Source organism: Schistocerca gregaria, chromosome 6, assembly GCF_023897955.1.
Source record: "Schistocerca gregaria isolate iqSchGreg1 chromosome 6, iqSchGreg1.2, whole genome shotgun sequence".
NCBI lineage: Eukaryota > Metazoa > Arthropoda > Insecta > Orthoptera > Acrididae > Schistocerca > Schistocerca gregaria.
This window is the reverse complement of record NC_064925.1, coordinates 94,275,743-94,296,223: the sequence shown is the minus strand read 5'-3', so window position 1 is coordinate 94,296,223 and position 20,481 is coordinate 94,275,743.

Here is a 20,481-nt window from a genome sequence, read left to right as displayed (position 1 = left end):
TAAAAACATGTCCTAACTCAGATCTGAAAATGGTCATTATAGACCGAAACCGGTAAGCTAATGACAAAAAGGTTGTTAGCATAGACGTGAAGTAAAAGAAATTTATACTATATTCAGGTCACTGCTCAGTTCGCGACCATGTTGCAGCTTGTGAGAATGTTAATAATGTTTTTGTAACAGTCTGTTTCTAATATTGTTTGATTCGCCAAGAATCATCACACTTTTACAGACACTGCTTCACTAGCACTAATCTTTATATATCTCCTTCTAAAGCCGTTTTGTCACCTTTTTGAGAACATTATTTTTTCTCCAAGTGCTACTGCCGGTTTAACACCTTAAATATCTTTTGTACTATCCATCCCTCCATTCTGACACTGTAGATTTAATATTTTTTTATTATCTTTTATATTATTACCTTCGTTTCAATTTTAGTTTTCAGGTTCAACTAGCGCGCGTGTTGCCGCAGTGGTTAGCACACTGGACTGGCATTCGGGAGGACGATCGTTCAAACCTGCTAGCTCAGCGCCTCAATGTGCAGCGCTATCCCGGTCGGTGTAGAATTTGCAAACAGTGGTTGTTGTATATACAACGCAGTAAGAGATGGATTTCTGATATTTTATGTTTTTCCTTTGAATTGTTCGTGCCTCGTCACTTGATAGGGCGTGAACGCATTCATATTGTAAGACGTAATAATGCCTTGAAGTCCTGAAAAATTATTATAGTATTACAAGAGCGTTAATAGATTTGGTACGAAAGTATGTTGGGGGGGGGGGGGGGGGGCAGGGATGCACGACTAATCGGCGCAAGAATTCAAGCACTCCACCGAAAAAACCTTTTAGAGCCGAACGAACGACACGGTGTGCTGTCATCACATACCCTTTCCGCTATCCACAAACTCCTCCCCATAGTCCAGGATGACCAGACTCGGGTATATTTTGCCATTTGGGCTACTAGAGACAGACGTTCGAGAAATTTTTTTTTTGAAAAATGCAACCGTAGCCATCTGGGACAAAATTGTCTTTACTAACGGAATTTTTGGGTTTCGTGGGCAATTAAGCTGTTTTCTTTTATGCACTGTTTTTAATTTAATGTTATTTGTAATGATGTATACTATTATGCTGCATTGTGAGTTACTCAAATAATGTAACAACAAGGCTTTACCAGTCTGCAAATAACAATTCCTGTGCTAACATTAAACTGCTATGGATGGGTCATTAGTCTATTACAGTAAAATGCACAGTTTTGTAACTTACCTTAACGCTAGTGGATGGGTCAAAATCGGGTTACCTCTTCTTTCTTGATACAAACTTATCCGCAATTAGAAGCTATCGCAACAGTACTCCGCACAAAAATAATAGACGGCACCACGTATGTTAAATTCAACTACAAGAAATTACTGAACCGATTACGAAAATGACAGGCGAACTGAAGTAAGACCGCAGTAGAGATAGTCGGTAACCGATGGTGTTTTCGATGTATCGGTGGTCTGAATATATCGATGCCTTCATTGTCCGTCAAAAATGCGTATCCCATTTTCTCCGTTTGATTGAAAATCAAAATATCTTTCAATCCCGCTACACGATAGCTAGATCGTGTGTAATTTCAATTGCTGTTGTTGTTGTGGTCTTCAGTCCTGAGACTAGTTTGATGCAGCTCTCCATGTTACTCTATCCTGTGCAAGATCATTCATCTCCCAGTACCTACTGCAGCCTACATCCTTCTGAATCTGCCTAGTGTATCCATCTCTTGGTCTCCCTCTTCTACACTCCTGGAAATGGAAAAAAGAATACATTGACACCGGTGTGTCAGACCCACCATACTTGCTCCGGACACTGCGAGAGGGCTGTACAAGCAATGATCACACACACGGCACAGCGGACACACCAGGAACCGCGGTGTTGGCCGTCGAATGGCGCTAGCTGCGGAGCATTTGTGCCCCGCCGCCGTCAGTGTCAGCTAGTTTGCCGTGGCATACGGAACTCCATCGCAGTCTTTAACACTGGTAGCATGCCGCGACAGCGTGGACGTGAACCGTATGTGCAGTAGACGGACTTTGAGCGAGGGCGTTTAGTGGGCATGCGGGAGGCCGGGTGGACATACCGCAAGATTGCTCAACACGTGCGGCGTGAGGTCTCCACAGTACATCGATGTTGTCGCCAGTGGTCGGCGGAAGGTGCACGTGCCCGTCGACCTGGAACCGGACCGCAGCGACGCACGGATGTACGCCAAGACCGTAGGATCCTACCCAGTGCCGTAGGGGACCGCACCGCCACTTCCCAGCAAATTAGGGACACTGTTGCTCCTGGGGTATCGGCGAGGACCATTCGCAACCGTCTCCATGAAGCTGGGCTACGGTCCCGCACACCGTTAGGCAGTCTTCCGCTGACGCCCCAAAATCGTGCAGCCCGCCTCCAGTGGTGTCGCGACAGGCGTGAATGGAGGGACGAATGGAGACGTGTCGTCTTCAGAGATGAGAGTCGCTTCTGCCTTGGTGCCAATGATGGTCGTATGCGTGTTTGGCGCCGTGCAGGTGAGCGCCACAATCAGGACTGCATACGACCGAGGCACACAGGGCCAACACCCGGCATCATGGTGTGGGGAGCGATCTCCTACATTGGCCGTACACCTCTGGTGATCGTCGAGGGGACACTGAATAGTGCACGGTACATCCAAACCGTCATCGAACCCATCGTTCTACCATTCCTAGACCGGCAAGGGAACTTGCTGTTCGAACAGGACAATGCACGTCCGCATGTATCCCATGCCACCCAACGTGCTCTAGAAGGTGTAAGTCAACTACCCTGGCCAGCAAGATCTCCTGATCTGTCCCCCATTGAGCATGTTTGGGACTGGATGAAGCGTCGTCTCACGCGGTCTGCACGTCCAGCACGAACGCTGGTCCAGCTGAGGCGCCAGGTGGAAATGGCATGGCAAGCCGTTCCACAGGACTACATCCAGCATCTCTACGATCGTCTCCATGGGAGAATGGCAGCCTGCATTGCTGCGAAAGGTGGATATACACTGTACTAGTGCCGACATTGTGCATGCTCTGTTGCCTATGTCTATGTGCCTGTGGTTCTGTCAGTGTGATCATGTGATGTATCTGACCCCAGGAATGTGTCAATAAAGTTTCCCCTTCCTGGGACAATGAATTCACGGTGTTCTTATTTCAATTTCCAGGAGTGTATTTTTGCCCTACACGCTGCTGCCCCCCCCCCCCCCCCAAATGCTAAATTTGTGATCCCTTAATGCCTCAGAACATGTCCTACCAACCGATCCCTTTTTCTAGTCAAGTTGTGCCACAAACCTCTCTTCTCCCCAATCCAATTCAATACCTCCTCTTTAGTTGTGTGTTCTACCCATCTAATCTTCAGCTTTCATCTGCAGCACCACATAGCGAAAGCTTCTATTCTCTTCTTGTTTAAACTATTTATCGTCCATGTTTCACTTCCATACATGGCTACACTCCATACAAAAACTTTCAGAAACGACATCCTGACACTTAAATCTATATTCGATGTTAACAAATTCGTTTTCTGCAGAAACGCTTTCCTTGCCATTGACAGTCTACATTTTATATCCTCTCTACTTCGACCATCATCAGTTATTTTGCTCCCCAAATAGCAAAACTCCTTTACTCCTCTAAGTGTCTCATTTCCTAACCTAATTCCCTCAGCATCACCCGACTTAATTAGACTACACTCCATTATCCTCGATTTGCTTTTGGTGATGTTCATCTTATATTGTCCCTTCAAGACACTGTCCATTCTATTCCACTGCTCTTCCACGTCCTTTGCCGTCTCTGACTGAATTATAATGTCATCAGCGAACCTCAACGTTTTTATTTCTTCTCCATGGATTTGAATACCTACTCCAAATTTTTCTTTTGTTTCCTTCACTGCTTGCTCAATATACAGATTGAATAACATCGGGGAGAGGCTACAACCCTGTCTCACTCCCTTCCCAACCGCTGCTTCCCTTTCATGTCCCTCGACTCGGTAATTTTCACATCTGTCAACACCTGCTTTCTTTGGGATTGGAATTATTATATTCTTCTTGAAGATAAGGGTATTTCGCCTGTCTCATACATATTGCTCACCAGATGGTAGAGTTTTGTCAGGACTGGCTCTCCCAAGGCCGTCAATAGTTCTAATGGAATGTTGTCTACTCTCGTGGCCTTGTTTCGACTCAGGTCTTTCAGTGCTCTGTCAAACTTTTCACGCAGTATCGTATCTCCCATTTCATCTTTATCTACACCCTCTTCCATTTCCATAATATTGTCCTCAAGTACATCGCCCTTGTATAGACCCTCTATATAATCCTTCCACCTTTCTGCTTTCCCTTCTTTTCTTAGAACTGGGTTTCCATCTGAGCTCTTGATATTCATGCAAGTGGCTTTCTTTTCTCCAAATGTCTCTCTAATTTTCCTGTAGGCTGTATCTATCTTGCCGGTAATGAGATAAGCCTCTACATCCTTACATTTGTCGATCTCATTTTTGAGACCTTTGTATCCCTTTTTGCCTGCTTCATTTACTGCATTTTTAGATTTTCTCATTTCATCAATTAAATTCAATATTTCTTCTGTTACCCAAGTATTTCTGCTAGCCCTCGTCTTTTTACCTACTTGATCCTCTGCTGCCTTCACTATTCCATCCCTCAGAGCTACCCATTCTTGTTCTACTTTACATCTTTGCGCCATTCCTGTCAGTTGTTCCCTTATGCTCTCCATGAAACTCTGTACTACCTCTGGTTTAGTCAGTTTATCCAGGTCCAATCTCCTTAAATTCCCACCTTTTTGCAGTTTCTTCAGTTTTAATCTACTGTTCATAACCAGTAGATTGTGGTCAGAGTCCACATCTGCCCTTGGAAATGTCTTACAATTTAAAACCTGGTACCTAAATCTCTGTCTCACTATTATATAATCTATGTGATACCTTTTAGTATCTCCAGTATTCTTCCATGTATAAAACCTTCTTTTATGATTCTTGAACCAAGTGTTAGCTATGATTAAGTTATGCTCTGAGCAAAATTCTACCAGACGGCTTCCTCTTTCATTTCTTACCCTCAATCCATATTCACCTCCTAAGTTTCCTTCTCTCCCTTTTCCTACGCTCGAATTCCAGTCACCCATGACTATTAAATTTTTATCTGAATAATTTCTTTGATCTCATCATACATTTCTTCAATTTCTTCGTCATCTGCAGAGCTAGTTGGCATATAAACTTGTACTATTGTAGTATTCATGGGCTTCGTGTCTATCTTGGCCACTATAATACTTTCACTATGCTGTTTGTAGTAGTTTACCCGTACTCCTATTTTATTATTCATTATTAAACCTACTCCAGAATTACCCCTATTTGATTTTGTATTTATAACCCTGCATTCACCTCACCAAAAGTTTTGTTCGTCCTGCCAACGAACTTCACTAATTCCCACTATATCTAACTTTAACCTATCCATTTCCCTTTTTAAATTTTCTAACCTACCTGCCCGATTAAGGGATCTGACATTCCACGCTCCGATCCGTAGAACGCCAGTTTTCTTTCTCCTGATAACGACATCCTCTTGAGTAGTCCCCGCCCGGAGATCCGAATGGGGGACTATTTTACCTCCGTAATATTTTACCCAAGAGGACGCCATCATCATTTAACCATTCAGTAAAGCTGCATGCCCTCGGGAAAAATTACGGCTGTAGTTTTCCTTTGCTTTCAGCCGTTTGCTGTACCAGCACAGCAAGGCCGTTTTGGTTAGTGTTACAAGGCCAGATCAGTCAATCATCCAGACTGTTGCCCCTGCAACTACTGAAAAGGCGGCTCCCCTCTTCAGGAACCATGCGTTTGTCTGGCCTCTCAACAGATACCCCTCCATTGTGGTAGCACCTACGGTACAGCTATCTGTATCATTGAGGCACGCAAGCCTCCCCACCAACGGCAAGGTCCATGGTTCATGTGAGGATAGTTTCATTTAAGTGATGGTAAAATGTAAATGCCGTGTGGCTAGGGGCTCCCGTCGGGGAGACCGGTCGCATGGTGCTAGTCTTCCGATTTGACACCACTCCGGCGACTTGCGCGTCGATGGGGATGAACTGATGATGATACGGATAACACAACACCCAGTCCCTAAGCGGAGAAAATCTCCGACCCAGCCGGGAATCGAACCCGGGCCGTTAGATATTACTTTCCCTCGCGCTGACAACATTTTTGTTTTTTGTTTGTTTCTTTTCTTTATTTTAGTGTGGAATGGATCAGGACGTGGGGTTGATGGGCAGGAGCCGCAACCCGAGGCCTGGCACGATGTCTCCTGCCTCCAATTCTGGGGATGTGGTACAAAGTGTGCAATGGGTATATTGTTTTCAATTTTTTGTTATTTTTTTCATTTTTGTACTTTTTTAAGCAATAAGTGACTGAAATTAGCAGGTACACTCGTTGCGTCGAGTTGCGGACGCACATAACTGAAAACATGCTTGTAGTTACAGAAAAGGGCACAAAGATAGAGAGCAAAGTGTGTGGCTAAGAAAGCCATGAAACAAAACCTAAGGGTGGAATCCGTACCACGTCTTGCACCGGATGGAAAACAAATGCTGCAAAGAACTTTTCGCACCGGCGACGAAAATAGGAAATCGGGCAAACACGCAGGCCAGAGTGGCCGAGCGGTTCTAGGGCTACAGTCTGGAATCACGCCACCGCTACGGTCGCAGGTTCGAATCCTGCCTCGGGCATGGATGTATGCGGTGTCTTTAGGTTAGTTAGGTTTAAGTATTTCTAAGTTCTAGGGGACTGATGACCACAGCAGTTAAGTCTCATAGTGCTCAGAGCCACTTGAACCAATTATGTGGCAAATAACTGCGAGGGATCGCGACGAAACTCTCCGTCTGCAGTATCATCCTCGTATGACTTCACGCAGTGACCAAGTAGATTCCACCTAGTACCGTGTAGTGTTTCATCATCTCCTTGTAGTTTTAGCTTCTCCTACCTGCGATGACCCAGATGCGTGGAGGTTCCTGTAACACAATCCACAAATAACTGGAAAAATATTGTCGATACTTTGGGTTACGGAGGATCTTGCAATGTCGTTCCTGCAAATAGTTCCAAAAGTCTAGAGTGTCCTTAGTGCGGTCTTGAAACAAATAATGCACTGCATGTCCACGAAGCCACGTCGTGGCGGTAGTTTACGTGCGTGGGTAATACGTGTCATCCGGGAATAAGATAGTCTTGTGGTCGATATGACTCGACGTCACTATAAGGAAGTATGCTGACATTTGCTTCACTAAGCGCCACAGCGCCGTAGACACACCACTTCTAAGACGGTGTTCATCATTGTCTTGAACGCCACATCTCGTGCATTTTGGTGAGTCTACCATATGGATCGCATGTAGCCTTGATCTGATCACCTGCTTACCGCTGACAGTGATTACCACATCGCCATGACGGCCGTGTCCACAGTTACGTGGTGAATTGTCCTCCACATTACTAGCCAGTTGACGTTCGGGTGCTTCCTCTCCACGACGTTATCGGGTCGTCCACGCTGCAGGACCCGATAAACCGTCTTTGCCGTCGCCAGCTGAATCGCTGGTAAGTCAAGTCGAACGTAACTGAGGTCGAGGTAAGAGACATCGATGTAGAAGAGCGAGGAGGGGACGTGGTGCTTCGGCACAGGTGGTAACAGGGAGGGCGGTGCTAGTTCTTCTATTAACAAAACTCAGACTGTCCGGACAGTGGTGCCATAGTTTGACTAACGTGCTCACAAATAGGGCGACCACTCTGCAGTGAACATGATAAAGGCCAAGCCCTCCCCGAACCGGGGGAAGGGTGAGAGCCTCATATTTGATCTTGAAGAGCATTCCTGAACTCATGAAGGACCTAAAAGCCGCCAGTATACGGCGAGATAACACCACAGTTATAGGTAATATCTGGTCGATGTGCGGAACGCGTGACGCTAAATTTGTGTTGACTTACTGGGTTCGTTGGACAATGTCCAGTGCTCGTAGGTGGTGTTGGCTATAACAGTCCGAACATTTCGTAAAAGCCGCTGAAAGTTGTGAGCAGCGGTTCGTCGTATATCGCCTGTAAAATCAATGCTGTGGCATTGCAAAGTATCTTTGAGTTGTAATGGGGTGACGCTGACCTCAGACAGTCGGACCCCGATGTTCATCGCTACCGATTTTGAGACATTGATAGGACTACCAGAGGCCATACTATATGTCGCTATCCAATTCAGTGGTCTAGCGGTGTCGTCGCCATTGTGGATGACAATCACCAGGTCGTCAGCGTATGCTTTGTATCGGAAAGTGTGGCCTCGTAACGTCATAACCGTCATTCGTTGGCGCAGGCCGCATAGGAGTGTTTCCATGACCACAGTGTAAAGTAAAGTGGACAGAGGGCAGCCTTGGCGTATCGATCGAGAAACGGTGAGGAGTTGCGTAGGTCGGCCGTTCACGATCACCTTGGATGCCACCTCACGGAGTAGTCGCATGACGACAGCGACGAATGGCCGTGGGTACCGCTTACGTTGGAGGACCGCTTCCAAATAGTCGTGGTCCACGAGTTCGGAAGCTTGACTGAAATCGAATGCCACCAGCGCACCCTTCACACGACATGCCCTTGCCAGTGAGGTCAAGTCACGATATTCACTGAGTGCTGTTTGAATATTATTGTCTCCTCAACGTTTGATCGAGTGAGATTATGTGTTGTAAGGCCTGGTGTACCCGCGCCGCCAACGGTCGAGAAGAGATAAAGTCGCAGTTCAATAGCGTCATCTGGCGGTAGTTCCAATGGCTCAGCACTATAGGTCATCAGTCCCCTAGAACTTAGAACTACTTAAACCTAACTAACCTAAGGACATCAGACACATCCATGCCCGAGGCAGGATTCGAACCTGCGACCGTAGCAGTAGTGCGGTCCCGGATAGAAGCGCGTAGAACCGATCGTCCACAGCTGCCGGCAGGGTGGTAGTCCTTGAGCCGTGAGCCACCGGACGGTTTGTGAACATGGATAATCATCCCTTCCACAAGGGCTGCAGGGAGCGGCACCTCCGGGGATAGTAGTTGGCGACAGATGTCCGTCCGTTGGGTGGCTGATAAATATTGAGAAATCCAGGAAAATTCCAAGGGGAGGCCATCAGGACCCGGAGACTTGTTGAAAGCCCCTTTTCTAATGGCGTCAATCACTTGATCTTCCGTAATTTCTTGCATCAAGGCCGTTTTCATTGCCGGGGTGACGGTGCCGTAAATAATCTGAGACGTCTTCCAGTGCTGTCGGATCAGGGGTCTGAGCTGAACAGAGCTGGGAATAATGATCGTAGAACGCTGTGTTTATATCTTGTGTGTGTAGGCGACGACCCTCCTCCGTGTCGATAAAGCGTATCAGCGCTCTTTGGCGTCGTTTTCGTTCACGAAGTACATGGAACGTCGACGGGCGTTCATTCCGTTTCCGATCCAGCGTCCTCGAGCGGATGATCACCCGCTCTAGGTGGCTTCGCATATTACCGATGATCTGAGCCTTAGCACCGCCGATTGTCGTTCCGGAGACGGCTCCATTTCATCGCAGTCACGCAGTACCCTGAAGTAAAATTCGAGTGTATGTCTTCGCCGAGCTGCGTGGTCGCGAGTGTCGGTTATCAACGTTCGCCTCAGTGCCGGTTTGGCGCAGGTCAACCGCCAGCGGATAGTTGTGGGATATGCACGGAGTTGATTTTCACACGAATGCCATGTATCGTCAATGGCTTGGCGGCAATCCGGGTACGACAGGTGAACGATTTTTAATTTCCTTGGGCTGCGGCTTCTCCACACTTGTTGAAGCCGCAGGGTGACAGCACAGATGTTAGCTGAGTGGTCCGAGAAAGCTGCAGGCCACAGTTCCGCATCCTGTGTCCCAGCGGCAAGACAGCGTGAGACATAAAACCGATAGTGGCCGTGAAGATGTTCCCAAGTGTCCACTACCTGCAGGTCTCGTATTAGCTTCTCGAGTTCCGGGCACGGATTATGTCGTGGGAGTTGGTCTCCGGGCGCCAATACGCAATTGTAGTCGCCTCCAGGCACCTGATGGTCGTCGTGGTCTTGGAAGAGCGGAGCGACGTCCTCCGCAAAGAATCCTGAACGTTCGCTACGTTTGTCCGTCCTGGAAGGTGCGTAGATATTGATAATGTGAACACCTAGTACTGTGAGTGCCATTCCTCATGCTCCACGCAGAAACAGGATATCGCACGCCACTATCCCTTCCCTAAGAAGTACAGCGACACCGGTGCTTGTGGGGGAAGCGGGAGAGACGCATGCATCATAACCGTACATGCCTGAGAAGTCGTCGACGTACAGTTCCTGGAAAAGGGCTATATCGGTGGATGCAGAATTCATCATATCCTGAAGCAAGGATAACTTAGCGCGCGTCCGTATAGCGCTAACGTTTATAGTCGCAACACGGTAAGTTTGAGGTCTATCCATAACACCCATGTTGGCCACCAACATCGTTGTAAGGCTGTCTTTTTGCTGTATCTGATGGTGGAAAAGGATCAACACTGGTGGGGTAAATTCCCCCGCGTGTCGTCTGACACGATGGGCCAGGATGTTTCCTCGCCGTCGTCCGCCCAGTCTCCATGAAATACCATCGGTTGTTGGTGGCTGTGGCTGCTGCGGCACTTGGCGCCGATTCCATCGACTCTACTGGCTGGGAATCGGCAGCGGCTTTGATGCTGCTGTTCTTTGGGGTCGGACTGACTGAAGCAGTCACCATGGCGATCTGTTAGGAGGGATGTTACTGCGGCCTCTGTACCGCCGGTACCGTCGTCGGAGTATCGACAATCCATGTCAGACGATCGCTCCAAGCACTCATCAGATGGAGCACGTCGCCGTCTCTTGTGTTCCCGCGGGGACGTGCGTTTCAGTATCCGAATGTGAGTGGATTTCTTCAAGTGCTTCAGTGGCTGGAAGAAAAGCCGCTGTCGGCACAACCAGTGGGTCAATGTCCATCCTGGCATCCGCGCTTTCTTGCAAGGTCGGACGGCGATTATCCTCAGCAGTAGGCGCCGTTGTAGAAGCCTGACCCGGTACTGCAGATTCCATCATGGGCTCGCTATCGGAGGCGACTATCGGACGAATGTGGTTATCATTGGAAAGGTTTGCCGCCCGTGCGACCTCGGCATAATTGACAGGAAGGGTAGTCACTGCAGAAGTAGGCATAGATTCATCTGTCGGGATTTGAGGAGGCCGTCGTCGGAGACAATCCGATCGAACGTGCCCTTCTTGGCCACAACCGGAGCAAGTGGGTGGCTGACCGTCATACATAATGATCGCACTACATCTGCTGATGACATGATAGGATGGTACATGGTACGTTATTTCTATTTTGAACTGCAATTTCCTTAACCTTTAATATAAAGGGAATGAAAGGACTTGACCCATACAGTGACCATTTCATTTCAACATATTTATTTCCATCATAGATAAATCATCAAGAGAATTACGATCATAAATCAGATAATAATTTCTTTAAGAAACGTCATTCAGGCAAAGTTTACAAGCTGCTTGTTATATAGAACCACAAATGAATTAATCTATTTAAAAACATGTAACAACCCACGACTCAGGCCAGTTTTACAAACTGTTTGTTATATGAAAGCACAAGCCAATTAATGTCTTTGCAAACACTTAAAAACCGCCATTTTGTCCAAGTAAATCATTTAAAATAAACTTTACATCAAATAACCAGGAAATACATTATTATTTCCACATAGATTGAAAACCGCCCCTCCCGGGGGTGATATTACCAAACAACTTTACAATGATATAGACAGTTTGATAAATAATAACCCAGTTATTTCCCCATCAAAACTGACATACGCCACTAACGTTGAATTGCACCGAAATTTTAGAAAACGGTTTCAATTAAGACACATTCTTCTAGGAATCCCTCAAAATTCTTATGACAAATATTTAAAACATGTAACCCGGGCAGCCTTGCACAGCCACCACAAGTTTTAGAAAACTGCAGCGTGTACAACAACTGAGGCCCGAGATCGAATTGGCCACGGACGGTGGAGGCGACTGAGTACTCATCTTCGAATTAAGATGTGGACTCTGTACCTCAAATCCGTTAACAACACCGAAGTCGGGACCAAACAGCACTCGCGAGTTCAGCTTAAGTCCACTGCCCGTACGCCCGCTAGTAATTTAAAAGGGGAGGCTCTGCTCTTCAGTGACCCACTGCTTCCGATCTTTGAAACTAAATCAGAAGCGACAACACGGAACCAAACAATCCTTCCTTCAACTTAATGCTCAAACTTATACAGAAAACTACTTCGATAAAATTGACAATAATAAAACTGATTTCATTCCTCTAAGCAGACTCACGTACGCGAATGATGCAAACGGAAGTGTCTCATTAAAACCCAAGCATCACATTGAGCACCTTATGTGGGCCTGTAAGGTACCACATGGAATCCTTAGACACGGAATATAGATCGTTCGGTAAGGCTGCGCATACGTATCAATGTTTTAGACACTTGCCAGCTGAAATAACAACAATACTATTTAGGAGCGAAGCACACACTTACGAGGCATGAAACATCACATCACAGACATTGCAACGCTTTGCTGCCTCAAGAGCAATCATAATTATATTTCACTAATCGTCGGTAGAAGTTGAATTACTTGATGCCAGCTGCTGGATCGATGTGGCGAAGACACGAGACGTTTCTTAGTCCGATGGTAACAGCGTGTTCCTTCACGGAAGCGAGCACATGCATAACTTCACGACGTTGCCGAGGAGCCACAGCGCCTAACCAAAGATAGCCCTGGCAGCAGTCCCGCCACGGCTCAGTAAATGTTTGGTCAGTCCAATTTTGATCTGTCTTACCCCGTTAAGAACCGGGTACGTTGTAAAGGTGGTCCATTTTTCGGTCATGTGGCTGACCACTCTGCCGTAAGGCTGGAAAGCCGCGCGGACTACATCTGATGGTACTTCGAAAGGGAGTTCCAAGACGCGTATCGTACGGAGGCCAAGCCGCGCGTGATCGATAGAGACCGCCCCAATACCGCCATCAGAATGTTTGAATTTGAGACCGTTCGCATGTGCGCGCACCATTCTGTGCACACCTCGTCACTTACTGACCTCACGTAGACAACACTGCTCGTGATAGGGAGATAGATACCAGTTATGTCCTGCGGTTCATTTTTAACGTCGTCACGTAGAAGACGTTCCACTTCAAAAGCTCGTGGTTATGCATGACCGGGTTGATAACTGATGTTGATGGTGGTTTATCTGTATGAATGTGACATATTGCGTCGTAGTGATGGACTCCAAACCAGCAGCGACTAAGTGGTAAACAACTACGGGCACTCGCGACTGCGCGGACGAGACGTAAACAAGACGTCCTTGCCGCAGCGCTGCGGAGAGTAGACTGCCCACCAGCTACCAGGGGCGGACTGTTTAAGTGATGGCGATAGGGAGAGCTGGTCCGTACCCCGGACTTCCCCTCCCCACCCTTTGGCTACGTCCTTAGGACACGGAAACACATTTATAAGCAAAAACCTTTAAAAATATATTAAAAATGTGTTAGCTTTCGTTTAAGTATGGTGACAAAAATAATGTATCACTTAGCTTACATCTGACGACTGAAAATCAGAAATGTATTTGCTAAAAAAATAATGGGGCGACCTTCCTCTATCAACTTCACTGACAACAATGACGGTGTCCTTCAGGACTACTGTGGCCCCTTCTCAGTAGGCAGCAGCACTGTGCAGGACAAAAAATATGCGAACTTCCAGTATGCTGGAGTAACTGTGGGTCAGCAACTTCTGTTAATCAGCACAGCGAAAAACCAGTCTAATGCAAATTTTACTTTTTCCCCTCGATGTCTATGTTAGGATGATTTGAAAATCGTTCTCAGCCCTTAACTAATTATCGAGTGAATAAAAAAAGTGAAATTTCGAACTTTGGACTGGATTTTCGTAGAATCAAATATGGAATGACCACTTTTCCCGCCCTGGCAACTTTCCACCACTTACCGCCCCCCAACCCCTATTTGATTTGTTAAGCAACGTTATGGTGTGTGGTGCAACGCACCTCAATTGTGGCAAGCCAGGGTCAGTCAGAAACTACTGCAGCCAATTTTTAAACTTCTGTTTTACGAGAAAACTGAATGCGAAGTATATAGGAAAACAACTACCACATTTAGGATTAATTTATCGCTTTTCAGCAAAACCATTATCTTCGTTCACTTTGAAAGAAATACACGTGAACCTTTGAAGTAAACATCAAGGTCCTGCTACTTCACCCACTGGAGGTGGGATGCCCCCGACGAGCGACTTGGCTGAAGAGATGGAAGTCTGACTGGACGCTGTTGTTACCTTTGGCTCTTTATTGTGGCCAAACTACATATTCCGTACCTAACGTACAGACATCTTGGAGTAGCACAGTTCTTCGTTAATGGTCATCACACAGCCTTTACCAACGGATAAATCGCGACATAGTCCATCTGTACGTTTTGCAGTGCCTATGTTATTCTGTACAATGCAAAGTTCCTTTGGACAAGCATGCATATCCAAATGAGAAGGCCCTGTGGCGAGTACAGCCATTATGACATACATTAAATGTTTACTATTAAAAACAGTAATGATAACAATTTATTTAGTACGGTGACCGATTTCGACCACTGCTGTGGTCATCTTCAGACCTACAAGTCGTATACAAAGCTTTAATTAGACGGCTACATACATTAAAGGAAATACATAAAGCTATAAAACGATGAATTACCAATGAGTAACACCGTCCTTCTGCTAAAGAATCACTACTGGAGAAACCAGTGTACGTTTTACTATATGTAATGGTCACTCCGCCCACTTCTGACGGTATGATGTCATTACTAACCAATGAGTTATAAGTCGAACAACAATTTACAATTTCTTAGTTATAAGAACATTGTCTAGAAATAAAAATAAACACACACTACACTTAGCTTATTTATCAGCTATTGTCAATTAAGGAGCGTTAAAAATAGTTAAACATGTAGGATAAATGAACTCCGTTTTGACAGAACAAGAGTTGCCCTATCAAGGCCTGTTAGTGAACCATTTGGAACCACTGGTTGCCATGGTGAAGTTGGACGCCGTTCCAAAGATGAGGGAGCAGGTTTCTTTCCACTGAAGTTGGTGTGAAGTCGATAGGCAAACTAGTGGTTGCCATGGTGAAGATAAACGCCAGTGCAAAGATGCGGCAGCAGGCTTCTTTCTAACGAAGTTGTTGCGAAAGTGGAATGGCAAAGACTGTCACGTCAGCCGATGTACTGTTGAGCAGCAACATGTGTTTATTGAAACGATTTTCAATGAGTAGGCTGCAATAATCTTTAGCTGACATGCTGCGTAGATGCGATACGAAGTAGTTGTGCATATTTATGAAATATTTCATACGAATCTCGTATGTAGATTGCAATTTTTTTAAATTACATGTGACAAGTTTTTAAAAGGCATTGCTCTTACTTAAATTGCATGTCAGTCTTATAAATAAATAAAAATAATGAAAATGGAAGCCGTAGTGTCAAAAATAAAAGGATGTGAATTAGCAATATGCCGTCTAAAAGCATATAATCAAACATTCTAAAGCAGATAGTCAGTCATAAAATAATGTTTGCTGAAATAAAATTACAAAGGAAAGATAAAGTAGCTCCTAAAAGTCTTAATAATTTTAAAAACGAGGGACAGAAGAGTGAACATTCTAAAGCACTTCATCGAAATGCTCAAAGAAATGTTTGTCTTTGAATTGAAGTCGTTGGTTTAAAACAGATGACGGAGTACTTTTGTGAAGTGAAAAGATTTCAGTTTCTCTAAAGTATTTAGCAGTAGCCCTTTTGGCACAGTATGTAATATTTTCAAATTGTTAGAGATGCAACCCTCAGAATGATTGTATCCATCAAGATGTTGACCAATTATTGATTTGGTACGTGCATTACCAGTAGTATGTTCTTTAAAACGTGTTGGAAAGTTACGGCCAGTTTGGCCAATATACTATTTCTCACAGTCATTACACAGTATTTTGTAAACACCTGGCTTTTGGTATATATTTGTTTCACCAGTTTTGTGTTTCAGTTTCGTCTGTAGTGGGTTGTTGGTTATAAATGCTACTGTTACGCTTATATTCTTATATAATTTATTTATTTTATCTGGAATAGGTTCCATGTATGTCATTTTTGTAAATCTCTTCTTGCAATTTATAACAGCATCATTTGTTTCTTGTAATTTTTGATATAACTGATCAACCTGATGGGAATTGTAATTGTTAGCAATTGCTATCTGTTTTAATGTATCAATTTGCTTCTGTATTGCATCAGGTTGAAGAGATAACTTCAGTACCCTACGTATCATAGCTTTTTTTAAAAAAAATGCCATTTTGTATCTTAATGGATGGGATGATGTAGCATTTATTATTACGTCGGTTGATGTGGGTTTTCTATTAATAGAAATGTTTTCCATTCTTGTTTGCAATTGTGACGTCCAGGAAATTAATATTATTGTTACTTTCTTGTTCCACTGTAAATACAAGTTTTGGATGTAAATTATTTAAGTTGGTAGCGAAAGCATCAATGTTTTCCTTATAACCGTTATATAATAGAAATGTGCCGTCCACATATCTTTTGTAGTATATAATTAATGTGTTGTAATTGTGAATATGGACAATCATCAGCTGCAAAACAGAACGGCAACAATAAAAACAACTCGAACCCGGATTTCCACTTATCGCAACCTGTCGCCTCACCCTTTTTTTTTTTCATTTTATTTGGTATTGTTCGTTCTGTTTTATCTGGGCAGACGTCACAAGACATCCGTTCAAGTTGATCGTTGATTCCTTTACTCAGTTTTTTTATTACAGAGGGCGAACATCTCTATGATCTAACAACAAATTTTGGTTATCCCTGCAATAGCCACGGCGAGCCCTAAACTGCCATATGTTTTCAACTATGCATCTACAACCTGTGCTCGTACATCCGTTTTGCATACTCCCGTACATGTGAGACCTTTTACATGAAAGTCGCTTGCGTGGTATCAGCAGGTAAATAAAATAGTGCTGTGCATGTGTTACAGTGAGCTACGATGCAAAGTTCCTTTTTGACATGGAAGCATGAAACTGTAGATACATTTAATGGAGCGCATCTGTCGTTACACCACATTCGTCATGGGCGGTTTTTCCCGTCACGCTGGCTGTTGTGTGAAGTCTCTGCAGTCGCTAGATGGCCGCTCCGTGTTTAATTAGACAGTTGCGTTCGTCCTTCCGCTTCTCTACAGCGACGGTTCCATCGTCTAACGTTACGGACGCCCACCGTAGCATCTCCATAATCGTTCCTTAGGCTCTAACGAATGTGGTTGGGCATTTCACCTTCTGCAGTAGTTCGTTCAGTCATAAAAAGCTGCCATTTTCACTCTAAGGCGAAACAAAAAAGTAGAAGAAGAAGATGCACCACCAAAGAGAAAGAATAACTTAGGACTGTCACCAGAACAGATATCACTATATGACCACAACGAGTGATCTGAAAGTAGAACGAATTACCCGCTATTGCCGAGCGGAATTAGCCGAGCGGTTTCTGTCGCTGCTATCATGGACTGTGCGGCTGGTCCCGGCGGAGGTTCGAGTCCTCCCTCGGGCATGGGTGTGTGTGTTTATCCTTAGAATAATTTAGGATAAGTAGTGTGTAAGCTTAGGGACTGATGACCTAAGCAGTAAAGTCCCATAAGATTTTCACACACAATTGAGCAATACCCCCTATTGTAACAGAGTAGAGGGGAGGGGAGCAACAACGGCCAGCCAGAATAGTACAATTTTGTTTCTCCTGTATTAAGTTGCGAACGCATTAATCATGAACTCTCCGCCTTTCCTCCTACCTTCCTTATAGGCTAAACGATGTCCTGTACCAACAACAAATGACAGCGCTACGTACTTTTAGAAAACGACCGGGATTTGTGTCCAAGAATCGTCAGAATCGACAGCAAACCATGACTGACGACGATAGTTGAGACATACATACCGACATCAGAAGCAGAAGATGAAGAGATAGAGAAGTATACGATGATACTGAAAGGGTAATTCAATACGTAAAAGACGATGAAAATGTAACAGTCATGGGGGACTGGAATAGGTTTGTGAATGGAAGAGGGTTACGGAACAATATGGGCTTGGTAGAAGATTCGAGAGAGGAGAAAGACTGAGGTCTGCCATAAGTATCAGTCAGGAATAGCGAAAACTCTGTTCAAGAATCACAGGAGGAGGAGGTATACTTGGAAACGGCCGGGAGATACGTGAACATTTCAATTATATTACGTCATGGTCAGCCCGAGATTCCGAAATCGGATGCTGGATTGCAAGACAGTACAATACATTACAGTTGAGGGGGAATAAACATTCCTAGTAATGGGAAAGAAAACCGAAAGTACAAGGGAGACAACTGCAAGTAAATCATGGATAACAGATAAAATACGTCCACTAATCGACGACAAATGGAGGTAAAAAAAATGTTCAGGGACATTCAGAAGCACAGAAATACAAGTCACTTAGGAGCGAAATAAATAGGGACCGCAGGGACGCTAAGGAAAAATGGCAGCTTGAAAAATTTGTATACACTGAAAAAGGAATGTTGTTAGAAAGGTCAAAATAGCCTTTGCTGAAATTAAAAGTAAGGGAGGTAATATTAAAACTTCAGTGGGAACTACACTGTTAAATGCAGGGCACAGAGCGGATGGGTGGAAAAAGAACATTGAAAAGGTCTACGAGGGGGAAAACTTGTCTGATGACGTGATAGAAGAAGAAACACGAGTCGACAGGGAAGAGATATGGTAGTCACTATTAGAATGAAAACTGAAAAAAGCTGTGGAAGACTTAAGATCAAATAAGGCAGAAGGGATACATATAATTCCGTGGGGTTTCTAGAAACATTAGGGGAAGTGGCCACAAAACGACTAATCACGTTCGTGTGTAGAATGTATGAGTGTGGCCACATACCACCTGACTTTCGGGAAAACATAATTCCAGACAATTCCGAAGACGGCAGGAGCCTACAAGTGTGAGAATTGTCGCAATATAGAAGGATGGAAATGAAAGTTGAGCAGGTTGTAGATGACGATCAGTATGGCTCTGGGAAAGGTAAAGGCACCAGAGAGGCAATTCTGACGTTTCTGTTGATGATGCAAGACTGAACAAATATCAAGACACGTTTATTGGATTTGTCGACCTAGAAAAAGCGTCCGATGAAGTAAAATGGTGTAATAAGTTCGAAGTGTTAAGAAAAATAGTTGTAAGCTATAGGAAAATGCAGGTATTACACAATATATTAAAGAACCAAGAGGGAACAGTAAGACTGGAAGTTCAAAGAGGAGGTGCTTCGATTAAAAAGGGTATAAGACAGGGATGTAGACCTGCGCCCTTACTTTTCAATCTACACATCGGAGAAGGAAATAAAAGAAAGGTTCAAGAGTTGGATTAAAACTGAAGGTGAAAGGATGCCAATGATAAGATTCGCTGATGACATTGCTATCCTCAGTGAAAGTGAAGAAAAATTGTACGGATGTGTTGAATCGAACGAACAGTCTGATGAGCACAGAATGTGGATTTAGAGTAAATCTAAAAAGGACTAAGGTATGACCAAGGTATTGAGAAATAGCAGAAATAAGAAGAGCGAGAAAACATTACAATTGGGAATCACGAAGTAGTACTTTCAACACTGCAGCCCAGTCAGCAATCGCGATAACCTAATATATATAAGAAACTCTCAGCCTCGATTGCGGTAATGAAACCAACATTTCCCTAGGTTTCAGACCAAGTAATTGAGCCTTCTTCAGAAGATAAACCTAATTCTATAATATGTCTGCGAGGGCATAAAACTATTCAGGCAGTTTTAGTTTTATTTCTAGACCATGCCCCCGTAGACATATTATAGAATCAGGTTTATCTTCCCGGCACAATTACTTGGGCTCAAAACTAGGTAAAGGTTGGTTTCATTACCGCAATCGAGACTGATAGTTTCTCATATATTAATAACGAAGTATATCAAGTTAAGACCTAGGCAGCAAAATAACCAATGACGGTCGGAGAAAGGAGTACATCAAAATCAGACTATCGCTGGCAAAAAGGACACTCCTGGCCAAGAAAATTCTGCTAGTATCAAACAGAGGCCTGAATCTGAGGAAAAAATTTCTCAGAATGTACCTCTAGAGTACAGCGTTGTATGGAAGTGAAACATGGATTATGGGAATACCGTAACAGAAGAAAATCGAAGCATTTGAGATGTAGTGCTACAGATGAATGTTGAAGATTAGGTGGACTGATAAGGTAAGAAATGAGGAAGTTCTGCGCAGAATCGGAGAGGAAAGGGATATGTGGAAGACATTGACAAGGAGAAGGGACAGTATGACAGGACATTTGTCAAGACATCAGGCAATATCTTGCATGGCATTGTGGGAGCTGTAGGGGGTAAAACTATAGAGGACGACAGAGATTGGAATATATTCAG